Genomic DNA, 7856 nt, shown 5'->3' with positions numbered 1-7856 from the left:
GAGAATCAAGTGTCGTGAGCCAGGAGACAAACAGAACTCCGTGCGGAACAGACACAGAATACCACAACGTACAGTAGTCGAATGGAATAAGCGGCTAGCGAGAAAACACCCTCAGATGAGAAGCATCAGAACACTGTAAACTCAGCTGAAAACAGACCAAGCCATACTGTTGGGAGAAGAGAACTCCTACCCGAATCCATAGGAGAAGGGCAGTAACCCGAGAAGAAACCTCAAGGAAACCGTACCAGAGTCGGAAACAGGAAGCTGCCACATTTTGCAGATAGCAGAATACCAGCACTGCTGGACATAACTCATATAGATAGAAGTATAACGATACCAATCTACAAAAACAGAGAGTCCACAGACTCCTCACAAAGAGTATACAGGGAGGTAAAAGTCAAGGCCGCACAGTCGCCCTGAACCCTTCTGGAAGTCCAAGTACTACAAAGTTGTTAACCAGCGGAAGGATGAGACCATAGAAATCTCCAAAGAGAGGAGATCACCCTGGCCATGAGGCGGCTTCGAGAGGATTGAGATTACAATACCTTTCAGAGGGTCAGACCGCAGTACAACCCATGCTGAGAACAGGAATAAACCAGCAACTGAAACCCTGACGCTAAAGAGAAACAACGGACAACTTCCAACATGATGGAAGTGCATAGGCAGTAGTAACTGCTGGCCTGAACATAGCATGAGAAAAACCAGGAAGATACCAGTCAGGTACCTGTCAGTATGATAAAAATATCAACAGCTACTGAACAGGAAACCACCAGGTCCCCTGAGTGGAACATAGTGACTGTCACACTTCTATGTAAAGATGTGCAGTAGCCCAGAGATGTGCTTTGGTCCATAACGCCAACAGATTCTAGTAGAATTGGTTCTCAATGTTGTAACTATGCACCCACACTCCAGGAAAATTCTAAAGTGTAGAGCCAACTGATTAAAAGAGCGGATGGCTGCTAGGAGGCAGTAAGGGAGAAGAACTCTATGTATGTCAGTTTACATGAAATAGGAGCCTCTACCGAGGCATTAGTGGGTAAGCTCTCACCTGTGAGCGACCAGAAGCCCTCTGGCCGAAATGTAGAATGTCACTGACCTGTTCTATCGCAAAGCAACCCGCCACATTAGGAATAGAGAGTAGCTTCAGTGGGCTAAGACCAATGGTCTACAGCACATACTTCAGTCTGGAGATGTGCAGTAGAAAATACTGTGGAAACTAGTAAAATGTTAGTGGAGACAAGAAGGTCGTAAAACAGGACTCTATACCTGAGCCTGTTCCATTAGAGACGTGTATCTGTAGATTATACTTATACCCCAAAAACGGTCTGCTAGTTTAAGTATCCTTACACCAATATTTACAATGTGTATTATGCCCACCAATCTAATATAACCCAGGTCTGTCCCTGCCTAAATCGGTAGGTGGCCCTAGGCCTTCAAGATATGAATTGTACCTAAGGGCCCTTTAGACTCATTCTATTGAGATATGCGACAATAATATGGAGTACCGGAATCGATACTGAGAAGGGTACCTGTACTTAGACATAGAACTCGTTAGTTATCCCAAGCAAAGAAGGGAGTGATAACCCCAGTAGGGTTAAACAGAAAACAGGTTTTTGTTTCCCAATTATTAGGAAATATACAAAGAATGGGCGTCTTACAAGCTTGCTACCAAGTGCATCACTGTAATGATAATAGGTCCCCCGAAACGGGGCGCCATAGATATAGACTGACATGAACCGAGCTATATAAGTATATATCCTTATATACATGTGACATGTCTAGGGTCCATGCTAGAAGCAATGCCTTAGGGAATTGTGACTATCACGATGTAAGCTGCAGCACATGACTTTAGATTATAGAGCCACCATATAATATGTATGGATATAGCCTACAGCTTCTGGTAATCCCAGGCGGCTTCCCATGCGTGGTATTATAGGTAACCTAATGCTTGTGGAAGTATAGGCCTCCTACACATATACATGTATATACACACACAACCCAATCCCCCGGGAGAGATTGTGTTAAGCGGAGTTATTGTACCAACTTCCGCATCAGGAGTCCAGCCTCCAATCGCAGCCTTCTATCAATATGCTAGGTATCCGACATAAAACTGATAAGAACAGATCCTACCCCTGCTCTTATGGGAAGGATAAGAAGCGATATCCATATAGGCATACTCATACCTACATACAAATTTAGTAGGTGACGATAATATTGTAAAACTAGAACATGAGCAAAAATTAAAGCCATGGAAGGAACTCCAAGGACAAATTTCATTCTAGCATGTATATGTTTCTACTACAGGGCTAGTATAAAATACAATATACATTATATATATATATATATATATATATATACACACATACACACACACATATATATACATACCATACCCGTGGCTTACCCCCCCGCAGGGGGACTGCTCATGTACCGCGTGTGGCCGTCACTCAGCTACTGCTCAGGGGCAGGATATGGTAGCTGCGTGCTGTCCCAGACTGGTTTCGATCCTGGGACCCTTCTGTTACAGGTGTACTCGCCTTAGCAGGTGAGCCCTTTTAGCGCCAGATTAACCCACTTTTCGAAGTGGGAATCAAAAAGACTACCTCAGTGCTGTGAGGCAGTAATGCCAACAACTACACCAGCCGCACGTTACTAACCTCTTCCTGTATGTGCTGCCGAAGGGAACACATGAGATATAAATAGATGCACATATGCATACCTTCTAAGGTAAGCACAGAAAACTGGTGAAAGGTTTTAAGACCAGCCTATAATGTAGTATATGTGCTGCCACATATATGCATGGGAAGTCTCTTTAAGGCGAGCCCATGTGAGGCATAAGCCTGGGGATGGGACGCCAAAGTGTGCTAACCCTGGGTGAAGGGTATGCTATAACCATAAGTTCTGGCAGCAGCACCAGAACAGTAGAGCTAGTACACCATGAGGCTATGATACTTCACAGGCTGAGATATCAAGCCATTAGATTAAGCTAGGCGCCCTTTGTTAAAGAACGAAGGGAAGCCTGCCAAGCGGCGCTGCATTGGCGGGACTGTCTCGCCAACCCCTCGCTTCTAGCTGTGATGCATCGATTGAACTGGCCTCTTTCAGAACCGCCTAACGTGGTGTTATGCGCAAAAGGGAATTGGGCTAGTGCCCATACAGCTAGCAACCAGCTATCCACTGTAGCTAGCACTAAACTCCTATTATACAAGGACAGGGCCTCCCCTACCTTTTGCGCTGAAGCACTCCCAGTGTGGTAGTCGTAAGAGACCCACACTAAAGCACTCCCTGCTGCAGGTAGTGCACTGAGCTATACTGCTTGTGTGCAGGCAGTAACTACAGTCCTTAAAAGGGAAGCAGGGGGGCTGTTTTTTCATGAATACCGCGCTGTGCGTGTGCAAACTGCTACACTCCAGTTAGCACAGCGCTGCTAGCCCCCTTATAGTATAAAGCGGTGATGCTGTCCTGCTGTGACAGGAGTGTGATGGTCGTACAGCGCTGCATCGTGGAGCCGCATTGTGCTGGTATAACGTAAGGCTATTAGCCCTATGTTATAGCTAACAGGGAAGCCTGCTCAGCCCAGCCAGGAGCTGCGGGACGCGGCATCTCCTCCTGAGATTTAGATGAGGAGCGTTGCTAATTGTTAAGATGAGCCTAAGCAAAAACAGTGCTGCCTGCACCGGGAGAACATACAAACTCCACACAGCAAGAGCCGTGGAGAGATCCGAGCCCTGCGCTGATACTTATTTGTAGCTAGCACTTAAAAGCACTCCCTCCTACTTCTACTTTTGTGCTAGCAGCACTCCCAGCGTGGGAGGGGGAGGGAGTCGCATTAATTAACCCTGTTGCAGGAGTTAGGAGGCAGCCGCGCTCATTCAGGCGCTGGTCTCCACTGCACCTTTAACCAGCGGTAGGCAGTGGTGGCTGCCCCGCTGGTTGGGCTGTTGCGTGCTCGCAATTAGGGCCGCGAAGGGGGCGTGGCTTTGCCCCGAGTGCGGCCGCCATTTTAATACTGGGGGGCTACTGCTGCCTGCTTTAGACGCGGCAGGATGCCCTCCCAGGTACCTCTGAGGTCCCTTCACAGGGGGACTAATACCGAGTATGTCTGCGCAGCCGCGCTAACGGACCGGCAGACCGCGCTGCTCTCAGATGAGGGCTTAGAGCACGAGCCCGACTACAGATGGCGCGGCTCTTATTAGATGCGGCAGGATGTATGACGCCCTATCAGTGTGTGCGCGCGCGTGCACTGTAAGGCTCGCCTCTGCCCACTTACTAGGAAAAAGTGGGCTGGGCGTAATGTAGGGAAGACATCCTTCCTCCCGGCCCTTCTGAGCGGGGTACGGGAGCATCAGCAGACACATCTATAAGGCTGGGCCCTTGTCTCAATAAGGGAAGCCTCTATACGCGGGTACTCCTACACCAAGGATCGTGCTGCTTGTCAGCGCTGCCTCATGTAGAGGGACTCGTCTGGTCTCCTGAAGCCCGCCATTACACTACCAATGGCAGATGGCAGGACCTCCCCTGTGCTACACTATTTAGTGAGCAGCGGTGCGGCGTCTGTCATTTGTGTGATCTTACTCACACCGCCCAGCGTTTCTACTCTCATATAGAGAAGGGAGGAACAGGCGTCTCAGTGACAGTCACGGAATCACTGCCGCTTAACACGCACTTGCAGGGGCCCGCGCTAGGTATAAGCCAGAGACCCGGACGCTGACTGTGAGTGCAGCGGCAGGTCTCGTCAGCAGCTCCGACACTACCACTTTCACTGGCAGGGGGAAGGAGCCGTGTGTGACAGCCATGCAGTGTGCGCTGTCCCTGAGCCCAGCGTTTTGGCCCACCACTCCAGCTAGTCAGGAGTAGTGGGATATACTTACGGACTGCTGCGGCCGGGTTGCTGGGCAGGGGGGCAAATGAGGAAACCCGGACACGAACCGGTTTCAGTTGTGGCGGGTCCTCATGGAGTCCGATGACTCTGTTTAAAGTCCCCCCTCAGGGTCACCGGACACAGACTGCAGTAGCCGTGTGGTGCCCTCCCGGCGGCTCCCACGTAGCAGGCAGACTGCCACAGTAAGCAGCCTGCCTGTCCTCAGCTTGCGAACCGGTTTCTTAAATAAAAATAAAAATTAAAAATTATATGAGAAAGGCTGGAGACAGCCTCATGTGCGACCGGCTCTCTCGGGCACATTCTAAAAACTGGGGCTGATGGGGCATAGAGGGGGAGGAGCCAGTCACACTTCTAAATTATTTAAAGTGCCAGGCTCTACTCTACCACCGTCTATACCCCACTGTCTTGAACTCCAGTGTCCCCTAGTGGATGAAGGAGAAAAGGGGGCGCCGTAGATATAAACTGACAGGAACAAAACTGTAAACCCAGAAGGGTGTAAGTGCCTATCTTATATACATGTGTGGACTACCAGAAGGCTCCCAGACAAGTATATGGTCCATATTAGAAGCCATGCCTTAGGGAATTGTGACTATCACAATGTAAACTGCAGAACATGACTCTAGTCTATAGAGCCAATATAATATATTATAGCCTACAGCTTCTAGTAATCCCAGCTGGCTTCCCATCTGTGGAATTAGAGGTAACCTAATGATTGCGGAAGCATAGGCATACCCACACATATAACAAATACATTCATACATAGTAGGTGTAAATAGAAGTTGTTGTACCAACCCACCGCAGCAGGAGAGTCCAGCCTCCAATTGCAGTATCTTTCTTTTTAAAATATGCAAGGTATCAGATATAAAACTGATAAGAACAAATCCTACCCCTGCCTTTATGGCAAGGATAAGAAGCGATACATACATACATATATATATATATATATATATATATATATACACATACATACATACATACATGTACCCTCATACAAGGTCACAGGTAACGATAATTTATCCAGGAGAAAGCGTGAACGCAGTCCCCCACTTCCACAAATTATGCAGTCGAGATTTCCGCATTTTGAGAAATCATCGGGGGTCAGCACACCCAGAGTGCAATGGATGCGCCTCGCCCTGGGAGAATCACCTTTGTAATCATGGTATCTCCCCTGCCAGGTAAGTATGAACTGTGGCTTACCTCCACGCAGGGAGACTGCTGATGTGCCGTGTGTCCATCCTCTGTAGGCCTGATATTTTAGCAGCGCGCTGTCCCAGACTGGTATAGATCCTGGGAGCCTTCTGCCCTTGCCTTATCAGGTGAGCCATTTGAGCTCCAGTTGAACCCACCTTTTCAAAGTGGGGATCAAAAGGACAACCTCAGATCAATGAAGTATACTGCATTATATTTAACGTATACAGGCATATTTGTCATGCGGAGGGCAAAGTGACATGGACACAGCCTCTGTATTAGGCTGCGGCATGTTCCTCCCTGAGCTAGTGTCAGGGGTCCAGACACTCACTCTATAATAGTGGCGGCAGGTCCCATGATATGTAGAGGTACTGCTTCAATAACATCTGACATTAGTGAGTACTGATTAATTTCCTAATCAAACAGACTCCAGCAGCCATCTTGAGATAGACAATTGTAAAATAGTCGCAACTATCTCTACACAGTGACATCACAATGACGTAGAGCAGCAGTTAGGATAGTTGTGGGGTCGACAGTTTTGAAGTGCTCTCCCCTACAGAATAGAAGTACATTACTGCTAGATAAAGTACTAACAAGTTCATTGCTGGAATCTGACCACCATATAGGAACTACAGAGATGAGCCAAGTTCTATATGGACCATTCCGCTGCGTGACTAAGTAAGCAGGAAGACTGCTACACTGCGTGCATAATTTGTAATCAGCTCAGTATGCCTCAGCATTGTACTATAATAGAGACCAAACTAGGTTCTATCTAGATTCTACAGCTATGCACAGGGGAGACTATACACATAGGTCCTCTTCATCTATATATTTATTAACAGTTCTTATATATCGCAGCGTATTCCGCCGCGCTTTATCATTGGAAACATCAATAGAACAAAACTGGTTTTAACAGACAGTATATATAAGCAGGAAAGCCCCATATATATACACATATATACTCATACATACACTTAACTCATGTAGGCATGTATACAAAGCTACCCATATTGCATTATGTCATAGGTAGACAAATGTGCTTGGAACTAACTCCAGCAGCGGTACAGTGAGTGCAGCGTCTTCAGGCACAAACTTCTACCCTCTCCCTGCACTGCAAGCAGCTGCCTCTGCAAAGTTACAGACTGCCTGTATTCTGTACAGTGACAGTCTCTGCATATGCCTGCGCTGTAGTGCGCGCCAACTGAGAGGCTAGAAAAAATATGCGGTGCCTGCTCCCCGGGAGCAGTAACAGCTGCCGGACCTAAGCCACGCCCCCTCACTGCCGGGAGTAGAGCCCCGGCGCTAACTGCATCCGGTCTTAACCGGCAATAAACTAACCCCTGCTGCTCACCACTATGGCATAGAGCAGAGGGAGGAGGAGATCACATCGGCAGCAGTCACACAGCGCTGTCAGACTCTTTTAAGTGAGCCAGCGCTGACTCAGCAGTGCAGGGATGTTAAGAGATGCGCCAGCAGCTCGTAGCAGGGCAGTGCACAGCGCACCTATGTAATTACAGACTGTCTGAACAGTCTCCCTTGATGGGTATCCGCGCTATATGCGCGGTAGCTCCGCCCCTTGTAATAACGCTAGCGGCGTTATAACAGGAATCCAGGACTGTATGAGCCTGGGAGGGGGCGGAGGGGCCGCAGATCTAACTCAGTCCCCCGCTAGTCAGGGGAACAGAGCTATACTTACCAGCTGCTGGCATCAGGACTGCGGCTAGGCATAGGGAAGCACGGACACAGCTTCTATATTAAGCTGTGGCGTGTCCCTCCCTGAGCTACT

General features: G+C 48.3%; 1 non-coding gene across 1 annotated transcript; it reads right to left on the bottom strand.

Annotated features, from left to right (window-relative positions):
* Positions 1-5900: 5900 nt before the first annotated feature.
* On the bottom strand, positions 5901-6065 carry LOC148516684 (U1 spliceosomal RNA). The gene has a single exon (XR_015879397.1). It is a non-coding gene; the product is annotated as a U1 spliceosomal RNA (small nuclear RNA).
* Positions 6066-7856: the final 1791 nt, after the last annotated feature.

This window comes from Taudactylus pleione, unplaced genomic scaffold (assembly GCF_031769625.1).
Source record: "Taudactylus pleione unplaced genomic scaffold, aTauple2 ptg000244l, whole genome shotgun sequence".
NCBI lineage: Eukaryota > Metazoa > Chordata > Amphibia > Anura > Myobatrachidae > Taudactylus > Taudactylus pleione.
Note: the sequence above shows the minus strand (reverse complement) of the source record. Positions and strands in the feature narration are given on the sequence as shown.